Here is a 25,434-nt window from a genome sequence, read left to right on the forward strand (position 1 = left end):
AGTACTGCCTGGGCTTGGAAGGCAGAGGAGAGAGAAGGAAAGCTGCAATGCCTCAGTAGGAAGAGATTTTCTCCATTGAAAAATGATCAGAAAGCATGTGTCTTGGGCATCGGGAAACCCTAGTTAGAAACATCCTAGACTGAAGATAAAATTTGCAGCACTCTTATTCTGCACGGGGATTGTGGCGCAGCTGGCTGAGTGTCAGCTGCATTAAGATCACTCTAACCAAAAGGTCATGAGTTCGAAGCCAGCCCGGGTTGGAGTGGGCTTCCAACCAATTGTGTAGCCTGTTGCCGACCTTTGCAACCTGAAAGACAGTTGCATCTGTCAAGTAGGAAAATTAGGTACCACCTTGTGTGAGGAGGCTAAATTAACTAATTTATGAGGCCATAAAAAAGACTCCAGCAAAAGCATGCAGGGAATGTGGAAGTACTTCATCAGTGTCGCAGATGGACGATGAAAGCAACAGCTCCCCTGGTGGCCAGAAAAAGTTAAATAGCCTCTGTGTAAGTCTGTATACGTTGTATGTCAAAATTGGCATTGAATGTTTGCCTTATATGTGTTCATTGTAATCCGCCCTGAGTTCCCTGCGGGGTGAGAAGGGAGGAATATAAATACTGTAAATAAATTAATACTGTAAATATTCTGTGCAATTTTTTTTCATAGAATAAGTCCTGAACTGCAAACAGTCTTCAAAAAGTGAACAGCTTTTGAAGACTTTCTCACAGCAGGAAGAAAATTGATAAGCTACCTGTTGCTTTCTTTGAGAATGGAATCAATAAAGAATTACATCTCTAGACATGAAGTGACAATTAAGTAGATGAAAGTATGTTTCGAAGTGCAGGCCAGTGGTTATAACATTCAGATTTTCTTTAGTAAGTAAAAGCGATAATTTCAGCTAACTTTGAGAAATAGGAAAGCAGAGAGCTACTTTTAAAGACAGTGTAATTACAATGACCACTAACTCTTTTGGGGTCTGCAACTATAACTGTAATGGTTTATTTTTTAAAAAGTAATTTTTCAAGGTCTTGTTCCAACTGCTGTGATAAAATTGCTGTTTGAATCTTAAAACATCTAAAAGAAAAATATATACATATATGAGTTCTTTCTGTAATTGAGAGCAAAAGTTCCTTAGTGAAGCATTGGGTCTGAGATGCTTCACCTGGCAGTGTTGTATAATACACTGTTGAGGGCTTCCTTGCAAAACATGACATTTAAAGATGTGATTTTTTTAAAACAAAATTACAAGCAGTCTCCAAGTTTCAAACATCTGACTTACATATGACTCTTAGTTAATAACATGGGTGAGACAACAGGGATGGCAAATCTAGGAAGGGAAATTCTTTCCTGTGTTATCATGGGGAAAATGTGCCTCCACTGAAGTATTTGTAACTTTGGGACTGCCTGTAGCTGTCTTTTCAATTCATGGCAACCTTATGAGAAACCTATTATTGGGGGGGGGGGGGGCTTTTTGTGTGTGTAAGATTTCTTCTTAACGAGTTATCCTTAATTTTTTTTTTTGCTGGATCTGAGAGAGTGCGACTTGTGCAATGTCACCAAGAAAATTTCCACAGTCAAGCAGGGATTCCCTAGAGCCGTAGTGTGAATCTACAGTTATATAATCCATATTATCAAATCAGATAATCCAGATTGTCTTCTTTGAACTGGATTATACGAGTCTACATATTGCAGTGTAGATGGGGCCATAGTCCAACTCTCAAACCACTACACCATACTGGTTCTGTGCTCACTTTGTAGTCACGGTTATTTGGTCCGTACACCTATTTTGCATATGTAAAATAGTGAACTTTACATTGGCTTGTTCTTTGACAAAGCTTCCCCATATTGTTCCTAATTAAAACACATTAATTGCATTTTTGTCACTATCTAGGAAAACATTTTTTTACAGAAATGTTTTTTTTTCAAGACCAATACCCCAACAATTCTTCACCCCAATTTTTGTCTCAACCCCCCTTCCCATTGAGAATTGTTTCTCTGCGCCTTCTCAATGACCTCATTTTGGTCTCTCTCATAACTACTCTCTATGCAAGTCTATGCAAAAGTCCTTGTTCTCTTTCAGGGTAGTCATCGCTTCCTGTAACATCCATCATTGCCTGAAAACAATGTGAGACAGGAGATAAGGCAGGAAATATGTGAGGCATGTTTAGGAATGTTTCATTCTAAATCACTGGGTAGAAAACTGCAGGCCCATTTTGCCTCACCTTCACCTGCTTTACAAGGTCTAGACCAGGAGTTAGCAAGAAAAGAGTGAAAGAGCCGGTGGGCAGGCAGGTAAACCATATTTTGACATTAATTGCAATTTCTTTGCATACCAAACACAGATGCACTTCTTCTTGTGCCATATGAGAAGAGCTATATTAGTGCATGTAGACCTCAGTTGGAAACTTTAGTGTAATCTAGAAGTAGATTCATAAGTGTTAACCATTATGGGGGAAATTACACTATGGATTGAAAAGACTGTATTTCCCCATATGGACCTGTGTGTGTTTTGAGAAGACACCCTATTCTCTGATCTACCATCCTCATAGGTGCATAGGTGTAAACATGGGAGATGGCCTTCTCTATGGCTGCTCCCAGCTCTAGGACTTTTTTTCCCAGAAGTGTTACAACCTCATCAGACGGAGTGTCTTTCATCAGCATGTACTGCTTCCTCTATAGTTTTATGGTGGAGCCCGTCTGCTCCCAGCTCACAGTGTTGAACTACTTCTAGCAGGGCTCTGACATAAAACTGTAGAAGAAGCAGCGCATGCCACTGTGGCAGCAAAATTGGAGGAGTCCTGTGTTCAATGGCAATCAACGGGGAAAGCCTAGTGGCTGACATTTCCACCCATGGGATGGGGCAACAAGTGAGTCGGGCAATGCGATGCATGGGGCACAGGTTCCCCCTGCCCCCTGCATCGCACCGCCGGATTCGCCACGTTGTATGGTGATTCCACAGTTACATGTGAAGAGGTCCTTAAACTGGGACACTTCTTTCTGTCTTCCAACATCCAAGTGAAGTGGTTTAAATTCTAGTCACCTTTGGGAATGGATTTTTAAAGTGGAAATGGGTATAGTATCCTGGATTTGTATTTGATTTTCTTTTGACAATTTATGTTCAATGTGGTTTAGATTTTTAAATTATAGATAATTTGATCATTTTTAAACGGTTCTACATGTTTAAACTTTGGAAGCCACATTAAGAAAGGTGGAATATAAATAAATACGACAAGAACAACAACAACAATGGTATATATTTCAAAAACTGTTTAAATGACCAAAGCAGTGAAAATGTGAAAATGTACCTTAAAAAACTAACAAATTGGAATAACATTCAGTTATTATAGTTATTACATTTTTATATAATCATAGTAGTTTAACAATATAAAGAATGGCATTGTCACAATAATCATCAGATAGAGAGTAGGAAGTTTGTAGAACCTTTTTTTGTTTGTTTGTTCAATTCTATTTCTGTTATTTACTCATACATTAGTAGTAGTTGCTAGGCTAGTGCATTTCAGCTGAGCCTCAATCCATTTCTGCTGGCTGGATTCCAGTACAACCCCATATCCGTTTTCACATGCCTCTTGAAAACAGACAGTTAGCCAGATAGCCTATTTCAGTCAGCACCCAAAAATACTGCTAGAAATTGTTGGAAATTGGAAATTTATGAGGCTCCCCTTTCTGTTTGTGGGACCCTTTCCTTTTTCCCTAAAAGGGAACCTGGGTTTCAGCAACAAGGTTAAGGAAGCACCCTTCCTGGGACCCTTTCCTTTCTTCCCTTCAAGGGAACCTGGGTTTCAGCAATGAGGTTAAGAAAGCAGACACAGTTTGCATGAGGCACGTCACTCTTCTATTTTGATTGACCCAATAGGCAGGGCTCACAGGGAAACCCCATGCAAGAAGGAGCACATGGCTCTAGCCTTTTGTACACTGCATGCTCCCAAAAAGGGGTGAAAAAACCGCGATCGGCTGCCACGTGGTCCTGTTACAGACGGGAAACCATGATGGGTGGGCCCTTGCCATTATGGCCATCCGATAAAGCCAAAGAAGCCGGATTGGTTAGAGGAAAATGACTAAAATGGATCCATGCACAAACCTATTTGTTGCTTAGTGGTAGCTTATTAGTAGTAGTAGATAATATGTAGTTGTGTAGTTTTTAATTTTCTTTATCTAATTTTTTTGCATGCTTATTTTATTTTTTCTCAAATAAAAACTAAAAACATATGAAGAATGACATGCAAAATTATCATTATAAATTTTAACAAATTACGGGTAATAATGAATTTTAACACATTATTTCCAAACTTTAACGTGAATTAATGGTGCTTTCAGATAAGGTGCCAGCTTATTTCCCATTGTGGAAACATGTGGAAATGCATCTCAGGGATTCACAGGAGTAGGGCTACTATATGTAACTGTCAAACACATGGAAAGGAATGTCCCTCACATGGTCTGTTAAGGAGGTGGATGGGACTAACAGGTGCAAACTCAGACATGCTTTCCGTACGCAAGACAGTTCATGTAAATCTCCTTGATGTGTATCAGTGGGCAGATCTACACTGACTAATTATCGCAAGGCCACTCTAGCATGGCATAAGCCAGATCAGCCCTGGGACAGTTTCTAAAGTTACCCCCTGGCCACTTTGAAGGCTGGAGGGAGTCCTGACTACCTATTGGGACCAAACACATCATGAGTCCTGCCATTTGGCCATTCCCAACACTGATATAAGCTGAAGTTACAGGGTAACAAGGGAGGGGGGAGAGAGGAGGAATCTCCCCTCCTCTTCCCCCTCTCTTCCCCAATCACCCAGTCCTCGTGGCTGATGTCGCCACAAGTGGCAGCTGACTAGAGGACCCATGTTGCTCCTGAAGTCTACCATAGCACAGGGAAGGGGAGGGGATCATAAGTGCCATCCTGTGTCCCTGGGCTACCTATGTATGGGAAACACAATGAAAATAGCTGTGGCTGTTTCCAGCTTGTAACTGGTTCAACAGTTTAAGTGGGTCCAACATCTTATGAATTCTAGCCCAGAATTCAGTGTATTCTGTGGCTTTAGTGGCTTTAATTGATGCAGGTCAAGGTTGCAATGAGGTGGCCTCATCCAATGTTACCTCATCCTGTGTTACCTTTGTCCACTACGGAGCTACTCTGAGAACCTTCACATCAAGTAGTATAGATGTATCTAGTGTCAGTAGAAGTAGCCCCTCTACAGAATGAGAGCCACAGCAGGATCATTAGCCTTCAAGTTATGGCATGCAGTGATGACACCATCATCCTATTCCATATTATGGAATTTAGGTACAGTTCAGATTCTGAATTAAATTTCAAAGCATTCCAGACATGTCAAAGATCCATCCATTTATTCTGGGCTATCTCTAGACTGGATTCCTAGTAGTTTACGATGTATCATAAATAGCTATTCAATGAGGCAGCCAAATTCACAAACAATCCCTCAAAAATCTACATGGTTTCTCTGCCTCAAACTGAGACCATTTTTAGGAGGAAGGTCCTCAAAGTTTGTATTTGCTATACATTTGATTTCAAAAGAAAATAGGATTGCTTTTCAACTTAAGCAGCTGTCTGGCATTTATCAACTTTTAGTTCAATCCAAAGTGAATCTCTGAAACACTTTGCAACTTACTCTATTTACACAGAATTTCTCCTAATTTGGTCTATCATTACCACTACTGGGAAAATAGTATTTCCGCCCAATCCCTGAATAAGAAAATAGCTTCTAAGAGACAACACATAAAATTGAAAAGCTAAATATTGCATAGTCTCAATTTTATAAAGTTACAGGAAAATCCTTCAAAAAAAGACTCCACAAAAATAGGAGAACTGTTCAGACCATTATGATTATTATTTTTATGATTATTAGTTAGGCTATGTAGGAGTAAGCTGGCATCTGATAAAAGAGAATCTCATTTGTAAATGAAACATTTTTGAGAACAGCCACTAGCAAAATCTTTCTTGTGAAGTAGTGCAGCCCCAGCAAAACTCTTTAAAGAAACTGACAGAGGGAATTTGAAGGCAAAAATGCCACATGAGAATTCAGTTGCTAACGATATTTAGTGTGAACTACAAACAGTCTTCTATCCACATTCCTTTTGGTTGTGAAAATGCCTGAAGGCAAAGTTATTACAAAGGAACTCCGAAATTGCCCCCATAGTCCTGCAGCAGTGCCCTGTCTCTGAGATTATTTGGTATCAGATGTTTATTTACTATTAAGTTCCATGAATCCTGGGAGAGGTTCAGAAGGAGAGTGGGGGCGATCAGAAGGAACTTACAGGTGCTGCGGGACTTGTACAGGGAAACTGATCATAGACTCATAGAATTATAGAGCTGGAAGACACCCCAAGTACCATACAATCCAACCCCTGCCATGAAGGAATACACAGTCAAAACACTCCCAAGAGATGAGCATCCAGACTGAGTTTTTAAAAACTCCAGAGAAGTATATTCTAACTTCACCATACTCTAAGGCAGTGTATTCCATTAGTGAACAACTCTTCCTAATGTGTAGGTGGAATCTCTTTCCCTGTAATTTGATCCTGTTGATCTGTGACTTGCTCCATCTTCAATATGACATCCTTTCAAATATTTAAGAAGGGCTACCATGCTACCTCCTAACCTTCTCTTCTCCAGGCTAAGCACACCCAGCTACCTAATTTGTTTCTCACAGAGCATGGTTTCCAGACCTTCTACGACAAGGGTCCTCAAACTAAGGCCCGGGGGCTAGATATGGCCCTCCAAGGTCATTTACCTGGCCCTCACCCAGGGTCAACTTAAGTCTGAAACGAATGAAACTACACAACAACAACAACACTAACATTCCTATCTCAACAGCCAAAAGCAGGCCCACACTTCCCATTGAAATACTAATACGTTTATATTTGTTAAAATTGTTCTTCATTTTAATTATTCCTGCAGGAAGGGAGTTGAAAGCAAAAAGAGAAAGAAACTCCAGCAGAAGCTTAATGTATCTATCTGAATAATTATGTTGCTTAATTTGGTGTGGCCTTCAGATGAGTGAAACTCTTAACTTATTACAGTATCAGCAGAAAGCTTGTCCTTGTTCCGCCAGTTCATACTAGCTACTTTCTGTATTAAAAGGTTTAGTTGCAGGTATGCCAGTATGGATTGGCACAGATCCACCCCAATCAACCAGAGTATATGCAAATTTATGCCAGTAATATCCAGCTAATGCAAGCTAACTTCAGCCCACAGATAACATACTTCTAAAAAGGCCCACCGTGCATAATAAATTCCTACTCCTATTGGAGAAAGGAAGACAGATGAGCAGATGTCTTGTAGCAGAACTAATGTTTTTAAACCAAATCGTCCACATTTTAATATCTCAGCAGAAATACAGTAGGTCACATATTCATAACACCCATGAGTTTGAATAAGAAGTATTTCCGATTTCTTCACTTTCTTGGGTTAATGTTTCTTCAATATGTTAACTAGCAGGAAGCGTGCATGTGTGTGAGAGTGTGTGTGTGTGTGTTTAAAAGCTTGAATTGGTAGTCTTGCTATAAAGGTGATGATTTGTAAATGATGACTTCCAGCCTCAAATGTTCAGCATGCACAGCTGAATATCCATCACAGAGTCTTTCCAGGTAATGTTTAGCAAAGCAACAGTTATCACTCAAATTGCAGTTTGTCAATCAAAAGAATTTTTAACACCAGAGGCAAAATAAATATTTCCAGGACTGTTGGGGAACTTTGCTTTGGAGCTTAGCTTCCAGAAGGTTACCTCTGGGTAAACCCAATTAACTTTGTCCTAGCACCCCATCCACACTTTTTAGAAACAATTTTAATGATTTGATTTTAAAGTGGATACAACTGATTTTAATGTTTGTGTATATTTATAGTTTGTTTTATTCCGGCATCGAATGTTTGCCGTATATATGTTGTGCTCCACCCTGAGTACCCTTCGAGGTGAGAAGGGCTGAATATAAATACTTTAAATAAATTAAGTAATAAATACACTGCAATATAAAATCCAGATAATCTGTTTGTATAGCAGTGTATAGCAGTGTATAGCAGTGTATAGCAGTGTATAGCAGATTGTATAGCAGTGTAGACTAAAGATGGATCTACACTTCCCTATATTCCAGGATCTGATGCCATATTATCTGTTTATCCCAGATTATCTACATGATTATCTGGGAGATTATCTGGGAGAGGTCATCCAGAGTTTTGGAGTTCGGTGCCATCTCTATGCAGATGACACCCAACTCTACTACTCCTTTCCACTTAATTCCAAGGAAGCCCCTCGGGTGCTGGATGAGTGCCTGACCGCTGTCTCGGTCTGGATGAGGACAAATAAGCTGAGGATCAATCCTGACAAGACAGAGGTCCTCCAGGTCAATCGTAGGCCGGATCGAGGTATAGGGTGGCAACCTGTGCTCGACGGGGTTGCACTCTCCCTGAAATCACAGTCTGCAGCTTGGGTGTCCTCCTAGACTCAGAATTGATGCTTGAAGCTCAGGCGTTGGTGGTAGCCGGGAGGGCCTTCGCACAATTGAAGCTTGTGTGCCAGCTGCGACCATACCTCATGAAGTCGGATTTGGCCATGGTGGTCCACACCTTAGTTACCTCGAGATTGGACTATTACAATGCACTCTACATGGGGCTGCCCTTAAAGATGGCCCGGAAATTCCAATTGGTCCAATGGGCTGCAGCCAGATTATTAACTGGTGCGAATTTCAGAGAGTTGTCAACCCTCCTGTTTAAGGAGCTCCACTGGCTGCCATTTATTTTCCGGGCCCAATTCAAGGTGCAGGTTTTGACCTACAAAGCCCTGAACAGTTTGGGACCCACCTACCTGCGCAACTGCATCTCCTTCTATGAACCCACACAACCTCTTTGATCTTCCAGAGAGGCCCTTCTCTTGGGCCTCCCACCTGCATTGCAAGTGTGACGAGAGAGAGGGCCTTCTCTGTAGTGGCCCCCGGGTTTGAAACTCACTCCCCAGAGATATTAGACAAACCCCCACACTGGCAATCCTCAGGAGGAACCTGAAAACCTGGTTATTCCAATGTGCCTTCAGTGATTGAATGTAGGGCACTCCATGACCAAAATGACCCCAGAAGCACTTTACTTTATTGTTCGTGCAATTAAATAATAATAATAATAATAATAATAATTATTATTATTATTATTATTTTATATTATTATTATCTGGCAGAATAGACTCATATAACTCAGTCCCCTTCTACACTGCCATATAATCCAGATTATCAAACCAGATCATACATATTATTTTATTTGAACTGGATTATATGAGTCTACAGTGTCACATAATCCAGTTCAAATCACATAATCTGGATTTTATATGGTAGTGTAGAAGGGGTCTGACACAGTGAACCTCTTTACATAGGCCCAAATTCAGCAGTGGCAACAGATCTTTGGTAGTTTTGCCATGGAGTCCAATGGCTCCTATCACACACCAGACAAGTACTTCCAGGGCAACCCCAGGGCAAAACTGGCACAAAACCCCTACCATCGCTGAAAAATTGCCAGCAGCGTACAAGAAGCTTCCCATCTTTCTATTGGGAAAGATGGGTTGAGCTGGCTTAAAGAGGTTTCCCCTCACATGCTGCCAAGATCGCCACAATTCATGGTGATACTCTGCGATTCCAGCGGTGTGAATGAGGAAGACCTGTGACTTCCCACCCAGAACCAGGACAACTGACCGCATTGAAAGGAAGGGAACAGAAAGATATCAAGTAGGAAATGGAATATACCAAGGAGGACATAAGCACCATGAGCATAATGGAACTTACTTCTGAGTTGATTTGTATAGGATTGAATTGTCAATAAACTATTTGAGCAAATTCAAATGTTAATCCCTGCTATTGAGGACCCACTGAATCCACGGGAATTTGGTATATCAAAGCACATGCCAATCCAACTGAACTAAATTGAGACTAATATTGGAATTTAAGCCAAAGAAACTAATATGTGTTTCATTTAACAAATTCCCATTGATAATTGAGATTAACAATTAGATCTTGCCATATATATTTAACAGTGATATATTTTATGATTGTTAATGTTATTGACATAATAAAACACTACTGCTTAATATCAAGAAACAATAAAGGTAAAATCTGATTGATTTTTCTAATGTTCAGAATGTTTCAAACAGTAATGCACCCCAACATCTACAGATTTGTTTTTTTTTCCTGCTGCCACTGAATGTAGTGAAAGTTTTCTAATCATTTCCATGTAACTATTTGCATAAGTGCTAAACATTTATTGCTTTTGTCCTATCCTCACCCAGATAAAAGCTTTAATTGGAAACAAAAAGTTAAACAATTAGATGTTTACTAAAAAAAATACTTGAATTAATGTTTTTTTGAAATCATTAGATATGCTGAAATTACTCATGCAAGATTAATACAAGTGTTTCTAAATAAAGAGAATAGCCATGAAGTATATTACCCAGTAAATGCATTCATTAGTATTTAATTACGAGAAACTCCTATCAATTATTTAGCATTACTACAGAGAATGGATACTTCTTTCTCCACTATTAATATTTTCAATTACAAACTGCATGTACTTGTAGTTTTCCCTCCTCATGGGTACTAATTTTCATGTATTATCTGTAATCTATTATTATATTTGGTGTTAGTCTTAAATAGTTTTGTCTTAAGGCTCACTGGAGTACAGATTAACTTTGTTTTCTTCTGTTTATTTCCCAATTCTGTAGTTGAAATATGTGCTCCCGGTGTCTCTTAATCAAAATCAGTCCTGGGAAAGGAAGCATATTTTCACTGCACAGGGCGCTTTCATCTAAAATTTTCTAAATTACAGTCACAGAATAATATTTATTTAAAACATTCTGCCCTGTTGCTTCTGGTCTCCTACTTTCGATTACGAAGGGAAGGAAGAAGATTAGCAATGGAAAAAAGGCACAATACTTAAAGAGATATCCAGAGCTTGTATTTCAACCGTACAGTGATGTCCCCAATATTTTAGAATTCCTTGGGAAATATAGGAACATACTGGGGTCATTCTCAGCTTCAAATATTATCTGGAGGAAAGGGCACACTTGTCTCAAGCTTCATAAAGATAAGTACAATCGTTGCCTCAGGCTTAGAAAAATAGTATTTGGGAAGCCCTTTGGGACACCTTAATAAAAAGGTTTTATCTTCATAGAAATGACAAAGCTAGTTCTGCTAAAGTTACTGTTGACATTGCATTTCTAAGTTGTGAAATTTTACAGGTGTTCATTTTTCCCCCACTGGTTGATTGAGATTTTGGAATGTTTGCATTGTATTCCAGCGTACCTGCCCGAACTTATCTCCTTCTACGTCCCACCTCGGAGTTTAAGATCTTCTGGGGAGGCCCTACTCTCGGCCCCGCCTCTGTCTCAGGGACTTCTCAGTGGTGGCCCCCCACCTGTGAAACTCACTCCCTGGGGAAATTAAGTCATCTTCATCCCTTCTCATTTTTAGAAAAAAGTTAAAAATGTGGATGTGGGACTAGACCTTTGTGTAATTAAGTGGACAATGACAATAACAATGTTGACAATGGCTTGGAAATGGATACTGGGTAAGTTTGATGGAGCATCTGACAACAGTTTTCGGCTAATAATGGCCATCAGAGTGATAATTCTTAGTAGATTTTAATTGTATTGTTTTAATGTTTTTAACTATTTTTAAATTATTGACTGTTTTTATTATGTATATATTGAGGCATCGAATTGCAGCTGATTGAAAGCCACCCTGAATCCCCCCCCCCCCCGGGGGTTGAGAAGGGTGGGTTACAAATATTCAAAATAAAATAAAATAAATAAAATTCTGAGTATGTTGTAAAAAGCAATGGCCCTTCAGACTATATGATTTTAGTTCTATAATTCTGCTTTAACAGCTGTAACAATATCTCGTAGACTTTGTAGTTTTGGGTGGGGTGCTGGAGCTTCATGTGAAGAATTCTAAATGCCCTTCCCTAAAATCCATATGGACTTTGCATGGTATAGAGACTGGAGTGTTGAACTAGGACTCCAGGGCACCAAAGTTTGAATCCTTGCTCAGCCTTATTGCATGGGGTGGAAAAAGCATCCTAGGACACTTCTGCTCCACTTCACCAATGGAGTCCCACACAACCCATCACATGACGTAGGGTGACTTCTGGTAGGGCTCTGTGGTTAAAATTCTTGCTCAGCCTTATTGCATGGGGTGGAAAAAGCATCCTAGGACACTTCTGCTCCACTTCACCAATGGAGTCCCACATAACCCATCACACGACGTAGGGTGACTTCTGGTAGGGCTCCGTGGTTAAAATTGAGGTGGCAGCGTGGTGGGATGTTGGACCTCTTCAATGTGATGAGATCCCTAGAAAGCCACTGTTAATCTACACTGCCATATAAATCCAGATTAGCTGGTTTGAATGGGATTATATGGCAGTGTAGACTCATATAATCCAGCTCTAGATTATCTGATTTGATAATCTGGATTATATGGCAGTGTAGATCCATCCCGAGAAACCCTGGAGAAATACAATTTTTCCACCTCAGTGCCAAACCACCTCTGAACAAATCTTTCTAAGAAAACCTCATGATAGGTTCACCTAAATCACAAATGACTTGAAGGCACACAGGACAAACAGAAAAGACCTTTGTCCCAGAACTCTATAGAATGGAATCATAACAGTTGAAGTGTTACATTATATTACCAAAAGGATAACCTTCTCCTGTACAACCCACCCTGCACACTTTGGTCTTCTGGGTGGGGGGTCTGCTCCAACTAGCAAGAACTCAACTGGCCACTGTCACCCAAGACAGTGGAACAACCTGCCAGTTTATACCCTGCCACCATCTCCCCAAGGGACTCAACACAACAATGTAAGTATAAATTATCCGTACTGATAAACTGGATTATATGGCAGTGAAGATCCAGCCTTAGACAAAAAGAGTGTACTTTGAGTGTTGGTCTAGAATCTGGAAGAAGAGGATTCAATTCCCCATTAGTCATGGAAATACACTGTATATCATTGGGGAAATCATATTTCAAGAGAAGTACTAATGCCACTCTGTTCTGCTTTGGTCAGATTTCACAATGGAATACTGTGTTCTGTTCTGAACACTACAAAAAGAATATTGACAAAATGGAATGTGTCCAGAGAAGGTCAGCCAAAATGTCCAAGGTCTGGAAGCTAAGTGTTATGAGGAATTGCTTTGGAAGCTGTTATGTTTAGCTCAGAGAAGACAAGACTGAGATGTGACATGATATTAAAAGGAATGTCATAGAGGATGGAGAAAGCTTGTTCGTTTTGAAAGAGATTCCACCTAAACTTTAGCAAGAATATTTTTAATGTAAGATCTGATGTACCATGGAGTAGATTGTATCAAAAGATAACAGACCCCACGTTTTGGAGGTTTTTGAACAGAGGTTGCATCTGGTATATTTCGGGAGTGTCTTAGGTGTGCATTCCTGCATGGCAGGGGGTTGAATTAGATGGCCCCTTGTGGCTCCTTCCAAGTCTAGGCTTCTATAATCACATGTTGACATGAGCAATTCCTTCGCTTTACATACTGGTGTAGCATTACAATTACACTGGGAGGCGATGAGGTCCCCAGATCAATTCAAATATTCTGAAAGGCTATGCAGAGGAGAGAGAGGTTCTACAGACTTGGATAGCAGCCATTGACAAATGGACGACAGTGAAGAGTGAACACTGTTGGAGAGGGAAACGTGTTAGATGTTTCTGGTGAAACCTGCTTTCCCACAGGTTCCTCCAGGCTTGCCCACTGACCTTATTCCATTCAATTTAATGGGAGCCATTCAGGACCTACTCAGTTTTTATCCTACGTGAGTAACAATTCCATGAGCATGACAGCAGAATCATGGTATTCCTACTAAACTCCTCTTCATGTCTTTGCATCTTGGAGAAACAGCTACACAGGGGACCTTCCTCTATATTTGTAAAACTCATGAATGAGATTCAGCACCATGCAAGAGCTAGGGCTTGGGAAACTACCTTTGGGCATATAAATCCAAGCATTCTCATTAAAGTACTGGGACCATAGCAACTGGAGCTCAAAAATAGTTATCCGGCATCTCATACAAATCTATGTATCGGAAGCAAGATCCTCTAGATGAATATTCTCTACTTGCATGAAGAAGAATAACCAAACAGGAGTTTAGTTTAAAAGTATCTACATAATGATATTTGAATAGATATGACCTATGACAAAATAAACATTTGAATACATATATTAATTAGGGGTAAAAATAACACAAAAATAATAATATAAAATTCTATACATTAAAAAGAAGTTATGCAACACAACCATAACACTTAAAATATTGTAGGACAAGCAAAATTATTTTGATGTAAGTTTCTTTCAGTGGTACAAAAGATACAATAATGAAACAACTGAAAAACAAATCTATTGGATAATAATAATAATAATAATAATAATAATAATAATAATATACTTTATTTATATTCCGCTTTATCTCTCCAAGGGTACTCAAAGTAGATTACAGTTAAATGTGTGGCAAACATTCAATGCCATTATACAATTGACAAAGACAGACAATAGGTTGTGCTCGATTTGGCTATGGGGAGGTGCTGTTGTTTCATTTTCCACACCAAAGAGCCTGCCGTCCATGGACGCTTTTCCTGGTTGGAGTTTTGCTGGCATGTTTTTCAGGACCCCTTCTACCTCCCCATCAAAGTGGTACCTATTTATCTACTTACATTGTGGTGTTTTCAAACTACTAGGAGAGCAGAAGCTAGACAGACAGTGGGAGCTCACCCCGACTTGAGTTTGAACTGCCAACCTTCCAGTCAGCAAGATCTTTTATAACAGGTGGTTTTACTCACTGTGCTAGCCCTTCCCTCTAATTATTAGTAAGCAAAACATATATTAACCAATAAATAAACAATAAATGTCCTTTATCCTTTATCAGGTATTAGTTTTCCATATTTGGGAAGCTGTCAGCTTCCCAATATTAAGCCCCCCAAGGAGTTTGTATAGGAAGGGGAATTCGTATTCTAAATACAACTTAGCAACAGCAGGGTGAAAATCTTCACAAGTGCAGTTGTGTTGGATGACATTGGGAAACCACTTTGCACAATAAAAACAGCTTTGAATATCATTACCATGCCAACTCTAAAAAATATCTAATCACTAATGTTGCACTGCTGCAACAACATAACTGGATACCAGCCTAAGTGTTGGACTTTATAATAATGGAGAAGAAAGGGTGATTTGCCAGGTGAACAAGGAGAGAAAGAGCATTGTCAGATCTCACAGTTTGACCTATGCTTTAGTCTTCTTCTAGCTATCTCTCAGGGGGAAAGATGTTAAATCTCAGGATCCAGATGCAAGGGGTCAATTTAATTTCTACTTGGCATATTTCCAGATTTCTCACTTTATTTTAAAATTTGAACCTCAACTCCTCCTAACAGGTTCTTCCAACCTTGTCATTTTTCTTTCTGAGTGACACCAACATGGACACAATAAATCTGTTTGAGATAACACATGAAGTTGGATCATTAATTAGTTAGAAGGAGCTTCTGAGATTTCTTTTTAAAATACTAAGTGCCTCTGAGCTCTGCTGCTTGCTTTGATAGGAACACTAGTGAGTTCCCTGAGTATGCTGTTGATCTGGTTTAGTGGAAGCTCACCGGGCATGGACCTTCTTATCCATGATTCTAGCCAAAATCACTACAGCTCTAGCTGAACTCTTAGGTGGCATTTCTTGTCTCAGAAAAGGGGTTCTCTGGACATGACTTCTCCAGTAGTCACCGTATAGGTATGCTGAGGCTGTAGTTTCTTCAGATGCTGCTGCAAGCAGATTATCCTTCTTTGAATCTGGAATTGCCATTCCTTGACAAGAATTGGTAGCTCACAAAGAAAACAGAAAAGCTGGGCCTCCTGACACAGGAAATATAAACTGATTCCATAACTTGACCATTCAAGCTGCCTATTAATCTAGTTGTGATGCCAATTCAATTTTTCCCATATCATCACACTTTGAATGAAATGTTGAGAAATCTCATATCATCTGTTGAGAAAACTGACACATTTCCTGTAGACATTTATAAACTTTCCAGTGTTTACTGATATTTCATACATTATGTGTAAGGCATCTAGCTTCTTGCTCAAGAAATTTCAGCTATTTTTCATCTGTGGGTGGAATTTTGGGAGGATGGTCAGTTTTGAATGTAATTTTAATTGTATTTATTGTATTTCAATTGTATTTTAGCTTTATATCTATACACAAATATTTAATATTTTTTATTTTTGTATTTGCTTTGTTCTAACTTGTCATTAGATCAATATTACTACTACTACTACTACTACTACTACTACTAATAATAATAATAATAATTTTATTCTTATAACCTGTCACCATCTCCCCAAAGGGACTCGGGGCAGCTTACATATGGGACAGAATATCCACAAGACATAAAACAAAAGAGTCCATTAAAACAAAAACAAAAAACACAATTAAAATAAGTGCATCATAAAATACAACAACCAGATAAAAACACAATTAAACATAAGAGCATAAAACAGCAGCACTGAAGTTCCATCAGACAATGTTCTACAAAAACCAATGATCAAAAATTACAAAAATAGGTGTGACTAGGCTGTAAAAGGGCCTGGCATGGGATAGTGCGAAACAGCATACCATGGGCCAAGGAATTGGATGAAGTGCAGAGAACAGAGTACTATCTGGTGACATAGGGACTGGACATTTATAAACTAGGGACTAGTCATTCTCAAATGCTTGTTGGAACATCCAGGTTTTCAGATTCCTGCAGAAGGAGGACAGTATGAGGGCTTGCCTAATCTCTCTAAGGAGAGTATTCCAGAGGCAAGGAGCCACCACCAAGAAGGCCCTCTCCCTTGTACCCATCAACCATGCTTGTGATGGTGGTGGGAGACCGGTGGTGGGGCTTTGTGGTTGTTGGCTGCCTTGAGTCCCCTTGGGGAGAAAGGAAAGGTATAAATAAAAGTAAGAATAACAACAATAACAATAATAGCAACTTAGTTCAGCATTATAGCATGTTCATCTGCATGGCCTTAAATCACCATACAGAACATATTTGGTAACTATATCTGTTATAAAAATTCTGTGGTATAATTATTCTCACCCATCTTGGGAGACTGGAGTAGTCATCAGCATTTGTGTCTTCTATCCAGTGACTGCCTCCTCCCTTCTGCATTTTCCCTGCTTTTACAGAGTTTTACACATTTCCTTCATCTACTCACAGACAGGTTTAACTGATTCTGATTTCACCTTGGTTCCAAAGGCCAAACACTCTTGGGATTGCATGGGATTTCCTATTTCCTATGTAACAGCTATTACATAAAAAGTTTTGGGACGAGGTTGTATCTTCTGGCTTCTGCATACAAGGCCTTTGCCCTCCTGCCACTCAACTACAGATCCAGCTTCCTCTCCATAGATCCATATGGATCCAGAATAGGTCTCTACAATCACTTTTGGATCCACCACCAAGATCCTTTAAGGTAGACCTATTTATATTTTGGGTGCAGTCAATGCAAGCTTAAGCAGAATAGCTATTTATTACTTTAAAATTTAAGTACATTTTAGGAAGTTGTGTATGTGTCAATTTTGCTTGTTTGTGCTACATCAGTTTGATGAATACTAGTACCACAAATTTGGCACCTACTGGCACCCTCATCTTTCCTGTATTCATGGAAAAATTCATTTTTGGAGTGAAAAGTACCAAGGGAGAAAGTGAAATATTAGAGTCAATGGACCACCAGACTGATGGATGTGGCAACATACTGAAGGGTAAGGGGCCTTAATAGCTGACTGGGTGGTCGGAGTATTTCACAATAACAATATATCAATTTTTCTTCCTAAATTCATCCCTGATGAGTATCTGAAAAGACTACATGCAGCTAATTGGAAGCATAATTAACAGCCTCATATTTGCAAATGATTAGTTTAAAGTAAGTTCTTACTGCTTAATTATTTTTATTTCATTCAGTTGCTGTTCTTTTTTGTTAAAAAAACTACTTCATATTCAGGGAAAGCTCAACAACATGCTAAACTAGTTTATGAATGATGTATACACATCAACAAAATCTGTGTAAAACAAATGTAAATGTAAAATAAACAAATTATTGTGCTTATTTTCACAGCATTAAGATTGGTAGAGACTCAAATTAACCAGTGAAAATCCTTAAAAACTGATTGAAAACATAGTCAAAGCCAGTATTGTATGAAAGTGACTGATATCTTCTAATCAAGTTATCCTATTAGATAATCTTTCTTGGGAGAGAAAGACAGCAGACATCTCCTGGTTGTATTTACAGGACTGACTATAATTGACCAGGATCTCATTCTCAATCATCTATCTGAAGAGTCAACAAAAGAAAGCACTTTTCCTAGCGACTGGCACTTTGTTTCTTGCCTGTTTGGTTCTGAAGGACAGCATTTGGTGACCTTATTTCTTCTCAATGACACCTGTGCGAAGAAGACCCTCAAAGTTCCATCTTGTTCCCAATATCATTCCTGAACATAGAGTTGCTGAATGAAGCTATTTGATAATTCCAAAAGAGGTGCTGATAAAAATCCGTTCTTCTTTTGTTCTAATCCAAGTGAGCTACTGGGCATTTAAAGCTCTTTTTCAGATAGCCATACTAGAGATCTGTGACAGTTGATTTCTGGAGTGAAAGCCATTTATTCAATTATATCTAGATTATGGCATTTCTTCACTATATACAGTTGCCAGATTCCTGTATTGCATGATTCTCATAGACTTGTGGTCTATTAGAATGCCTAAACCCCTTTCACGTGTACTGTTTTCAAGTCAAGTATCAGCCATCCTGTATCTTTGTATTTCATTTTTATTGCCTAAGTACTTCATCACACGTGCAAACTTGCACGTTCTAGGATGCTTTCAGCATAGTTCAAGGATGGAGCTGGCTGGATTCCACCAAATGACACACAGCTACTTCCAGTGGTTTTCCATCCCTGAACTGTGCTGAAAGCATCTTAGGATGGAGCAATGAGAACACGGGAGCTTTCCCGTGTTCTTGTTGCCAGCAACCGGATGAGCATAGGTGGAAGCCATGTGATGGGGAAGCTGATGCTGTGAGCGCTGCAGGATGTGGGGTGATGGAATCCCCCACTGCCCCATGGATTCGTTGTGATGCCTGGAGAATCCCCCTGCTATTGCCCATGTTAGGGCAACTAATGTGATGAGGTCTTAAATGTAGGATCATACATTTCTCCCTATTCTAATTATTTTTTTATTTAAAAAATGGTGAGGCTCTTTAATCTGTTAAGGTCATTTTGGATTCCAATCCTTTTCCCAAGGTATATTAGCTATTCCTCCAAATTTGGTGTCATTTGCAATTTTGATAAGCATGCCTTCTATTCCATTGTCCCAAGTCACTGATAACAATATTAAATAGCACTGGGCCCAATATGGGTCACTTCTCTCCATAATGAAGAGGTGCCATTGGTAGGCACCCTTTGTGTGTGGTCAGTTAACCAGTTCCCAATTCACCTAGCAGTAGCAACGACTAGTTCATATTTTTGCTTCTTTATAAGAGTATCATGGGAGACTTTGTGAAAAGTTTTACTGAAACTGAAATGTGCAACATCCATAGCATGCCGTTCATCTACTAAGCTTGTAATTTTTGGAGCAAATTGTGACCATAGCAATAGTGTTAGAACTGTAACTACGTTGTTGTTGTGAATATGAAATAGCTATTTAACTATAACTGTTTTGCACTTGCAAACACTGATCATAACTGCCATGGTTGTAACTCACTTTGCCCTGCAACCTACTTTACTGGTCATCAGCTGCATACAGAGAAGGAAGTCTATGATCAGAGCATGGTTGAAAGGTATTCTCATAAAATTTGGGATGGTCAGTTTAGGGAAAGTCACGTAGCTAAATACTAAACGGAGTGTAAGCTGATATAGGACCCCAGGCTACATTCATTACAAGCTTTTGAAACTCAATGCTTAAGATCAGAAATATATCACCTTTCTGTGTCAATTCTATATGACAGCCTTTACTTGTTTTGTGCAAATCTGATTTGTTCTATTATTGATTGGTTTAAGCTGCTTGGAGACTCTGACAGGATCACAATACAGGGTATAAAAATTATCTTGACAAGTCCAACTGAAGTCCATCAATATCTTTCTTGGCTAACACTTCAGTCTGAGCAGATGGGTGCATGATGATAGGATGGTTTCATTCCTACCAGTAGTGTTAGGCTCATAAAGTAACCCGAGGAGGATTGCTTGACTCAAAGACACTTGTGCTGAGGTGTCCTACAAGGGTCCATCTGTCTATGGTCTTTTTCTTTTCTTTTTTAGCATGGAGTTTTATCAGTTTCACATGGTTCACCAACCACGACCTTTCCTAAACATGGTCATTTGTATCATGATAACTACCTACCTGGAATACTATAAGGTGCTGTATACATAGCTGTTCTTCAAAATGGCTTTAAAACTCCAGCTAATTCATAATATTGCAAAAATTGTTGCTACGATAGCTGAATAAAATCACATTAAACTGATTTTGAAAAAAGCCTATTTGTTCCCAAGCACAATTAAATGGCTTGGAGCTTTCCAGTGAGGCCATAAATAACATGGGTCTCCTGAAGAAGCATCTCTCCCTATAGCAGATGTTGCTGTCTTGTAATATTACATTATTTTGCAACCAGGGACATATCATTCTTTGCTGTAGCACTCTGACCATGGGATACTCTTTCAACTGATACATGATTGGTCCTGACACTGTAATGTTTCCAGTGCCTGGTCATGTTCTCCAGACATCTGATGCAGTCTCCCTAATATTTTTTATTTCTTATATCTGATGTTAGTGTTTACTTGTTTTTATGAGATTTTGATCAAATATTTATAACTTTGTCCTAGTAGTCACAAAGATGAATAACTGTTTTGTTTTTTTAAAAAAACTAAAACATAAATTGAATAGGACAATACCTATGTGTGAGAAGTGTGAATAATTCCCTTGGGTTGTTCACTGTAGCTCTAGATCACTCATTTTCTAGATCTTTCTATAAGTTCAAGCCATGAGAGGATATATTTAGGCTGACTGTTACAACTGTACTTTACAAAGATTCATTCAAACAATGCCTTCCTTGATATCACTGTAAAACATGAAGACCGCAAGATATTGTGTATTGTATTAAATAAATTATTGAAACTATCAGTTCAAATTATTGAAGGAAAATGTGTGTTCTGAACTTGCTTCTTGGTTAGGAATTAACTCCTCATTAATCTTAAGCCATCATCCCAAGAGCACTGTTTATGTTAAATATAATAATAAATGATTTTACATGAAATACATAACAGCAGATGCTGGAAAATACTCATTCATTAGACACTGTGCATAAATATGACCTTATTTCCATCCTGAAATGAGCAAGGCAGTCATGATGATGATGTCCTGGCTGCTTGACCCCCTCCTGGTTTACACTAGGCATTCAAATCCTTATGCATTACTATTGCCTATAATAATAGATGGGCCATGAAACTGCACTTGGCCCTAAACAGTTAGTTTCCTAATGTAGACATAAAAACAAAACCAGTAGAACCAATGCCCCTAAAGCAGCTACTAGAATATTTCAAGGATACTCTAGGACAGTGGTTCTCAACCTGTGGGTCCCCAGATGTTTTGGCCTTCAACTCCCAGAAATCCTAACAGCTGGTAACTGGCTGGGATTTCTGGGAGTTGTAGGCCAAAACATCTGGGGACCCACAGGTTGAGAACCACTGCTCTAGGACCTCATTCCACAAGGTGGAGGGAAGTGGGAGAAATAATTTCTAATCACTTTAAAGACGAAGTTCCATGGAGAAGACGATACCCCCTACTTCCCTCTCCCTCTTTGTGGGATGACGTCCTTAGCGTTGAACAAAACTGAAAAAGCAAAAGCTGTTCATTCCCTTATGGTGAAACCAACGTCAGATACTTTCAGATACTTTCAGCTGATGAAGAATACCACTGGTGACACATATAGTCCTAACTGTTGCAAAAGGAGGTATCCAGTACGACTTTTGTGCACCAACCCTGAATGTACAATCCTGGAGGTTCACTTGTAGTCTTATTAGAGCAGAAAACCTTTCCCCTCCCATTTGGTATTTATCTTTTGACCTTGATATGCTGACTTTTTCATAAAGTCCAGTTTATGAAAGACCCAGGTAATACCTGTCCCGTGACAGGTTTCATCCAACACAGCTATGGCTCTCTCTACCTTCTTCAGAATTATTGTTGACCTTTTGTTTACTTTTCTGTTTAATGTCCTCCTTACCTGATCAATAGGCAGAAGGGCAGTGGAGCATATTTGCTTCATTTTTAAATACAATTGATTGAATTGTGCTCCAGAGGATTTCATTCATAGACAGACAGACAGACATAGAATGACACCCAGTTGGTGCTTCTCCACAATTTTCTTCCAGACTTGTTTTGATACCTCCTTAGTCATCATGATGCCCTTTGTTTAGATATGTTTTCCAACAAAAGGTATATTTAATTTGACACTGGAATGTCACAAATGTAAGATCCATTTAGCTGTTCTTGCATTTACTTCCTCCTATCATCTGTTCAGGCCCCTTGGTGTCTGTGGTAGAGGCTCCTTCTTTGGAAGCTTTTAAACAGAGGCTGGATGGCCATCTGTCGGGGGTGCTTTGGATGCAATTTTCCTGCTTCTTAGCAGTTCGAAAACATGCAAATATTAGTAGATCAATAGGTACTGCTTCTGCTGGGAGGAAACGGCACTCCATGCAGTCATGGTGGCCACATGGCCTAGGAGGTGTCTACGGACAATGCAGAAATGGAGATGAGCACCATCTCCCAGAGTCTGACACAATTAGACTTAATGTCAGGGAAAATGTTATCCTTACTTATCATCTGTTCAAGATAAATGGTGGAGGTCTTGGCCAGTAGTATTTCACCCAGCTCCTGGATCAGACATTTGAGTCCATGGACTCCCTGCCACAACTCTAGTTTTATTAATGAATGCGACAGTAACAAAACATGATTACTGCACATCTAGTTTTCTGATGCTCTGGATACAAGACATGTGTGTTGGGGATCTCCCTGGATCGTACAAAGGCCATCCTAACTGTAGGACAGTAATGTTCCAGCTCTACTTTTTCCTCCTCCTCCTCCTCCTCCACTTCCTCTTTGAATGGTGCGGGAGGAGGTTCTTCTGATGCACAGACAAATAAATGAAGTAATACTGATAACCGTAAATCGCAGCAAGCATTGGAAGTGCTAAATGGAACAATACTTAAAACATTGCTGAATTTCCAAAGAGCAGCTGTTAGACATTTAAGCCCATCATTCTCTACTGAGCATGCATCAAATTTATTTTGTGCTGGTGTCATAAAAATGTATGAGAATGTAAATGCTTGAGTGACCCATTAATCTTTCAAGTAGTAAACATAAAATCATTTTAACCCCAGTGATGATATAACCATATTTTATTTTGAATGAAAGCTTTATCATGGATCTGAAGATGTTCTGTGTCTTTCTGGGATGTATAAATAAGAACAAATTAATATTAAAGTCTGATCGGTATGAAAAGTGTACCATTATATAGATTGCAGTATGAAGACATATTTAGTGAGCCAAAACTACTCTCAGTTTCTGATGAGCACTGAAAATCTAATAACAACATACACAGTATGTATGTTCATCATTTATTGAACTCAACAAGCAGAATGAAGCTATTATCACTATTATCATTTGCTAACTGACTCAATAATAAATTTGGGCCTTCCAAAATTCTTAGTAAAACATTCCCCATTTTATGTGCTCATTTACTAACTCAGCTCCATGCTGTGTGCTAGGGTTGGGGGGTGAAGCTGTTTCACTCATTTGGAAGAGTGAATAGGACTGCTCTCCTCTCCCTGCTATCACCTATATATATCTTATTGAATATTTGCCTCAGTAAGGGCTTTCAAAATCACCTTGATCATATTTTATTGAACATATTCAGGAATAAGTCAAATGCTCAAAATGTAAGGCTATTTGGCACCAGAAATTGTTAGGAGCCTAATGCATGCTTTTAAAAATAATCTCATATACCTATACACCTAGAGCTAAGCAAAAAAGAGCTGTAGCTCAGTTGTAAAACTCAGATTTTGCAGGTCAAATGTCCCCGTTTCAATCTCTGGGTAGGAACAGCAAATAATCCTATATGAAAAACTAGAGGTGTCATCAGCCATCTCAGAGAATACCAAGCTAGATGGACCAAACTCAGCATGGGGCAGCTTCCAATAGGTGACACTTCTTCAAGCCTTGTATCTATATAATTAAATGCCAGAGCTGGCAGGAACTACTACTTCATTGACTAAGCAAAGACAAAAGACCAGATTCTCACTGTTTATGCAACACTTGACCAATCCAGATGCTTTACTCTAATTCTCAGTTACATGGCCCAGCATACAACTCTTGTGCATAAACATACATCAGATCTATAAGCAAAATGGGTGAAGTCCTAGGTATAGATTCAACCTTGTTCAGATATCAGAGATCCAAACAAATAATACTATGATATATTCAGCTTCCCCTAGTCAGCACAAAGCACAGTGCTATCTTTCAAAGCTTTACCAGTGCCAGAGGCCTGTGGTAGATGAAGCAACACTCTGTTTCTAGTAGAGCCTTTCTCCTTTGTAATTTGTCCTTTACAGGCCTTTTCACACAAGCCTATGCTGTGTACCCCATTCCAAAACATTCATCCATTAGTCTGTTTGATTCCATGCCAAAGAAAAAAGTGGATACTGGCAAAACAGCATTTTTCATTATCTTAGGAAGACAGTATACATGGCATTATTCATATTGTAGTTGTCATGTTTCTGTAAGTGTAAAATAGTTAAAGAAAGTGATGTTGTGATATTAAAGAATATTATCCTTTAATATCAACTATTATAGACCATTGAATTTTTGTGTGTGAGTTTCAGATATCTCCCATGATAAGATGCATCTTCCTACTAAAGATATACCTATTGTCCTTCTGCACAAATTCCAACACGTGTGGAGAAAGATGAGATGCTTTTCTTATCCCCTGGCTGGAATACACAAATGCACAAGCTGTTCTGAGGGCTAAGTTGAGAGATAGCTTTACTGGGAGTCAGGCAAATCCTCATCATTGTAATAGACCATGTGGATCCAGAATAGGTCTTCACAGTCACTTATGGACCCACCACCAAGCCTCGACCCTTGGAAGGCAATCAAGTAATTGCTTATGATGATGATATGATGTATGATCTGGGAGTAGTTTGGTCATCTATATTCTGCCTTTAGCCTGAAAAGAGGAGAGTTAAATCAAGAAGCTACACAAAGAACTAGGGCTATAGCACTTTGGAATGCTTCCATATTACATCCTGAATGAACTAGCATAAAAGAAATATGCTGAATCACTCACTCTCCCATCG

This window comes from Anolis sagrei, chromosome 3 (assembly GCF_037176765.1).
Source record: "Anolis sagrei isolate rAnoSag1 chromosome 3, rAnoSag1.mat, whole genome shotgun sequence".
Lineage (NCBI taxonomy): Eukaryota > Metazoa > Chordata > Lepidosauria > Squamata > Dactyloidae > Anolis > Anolis sagrei.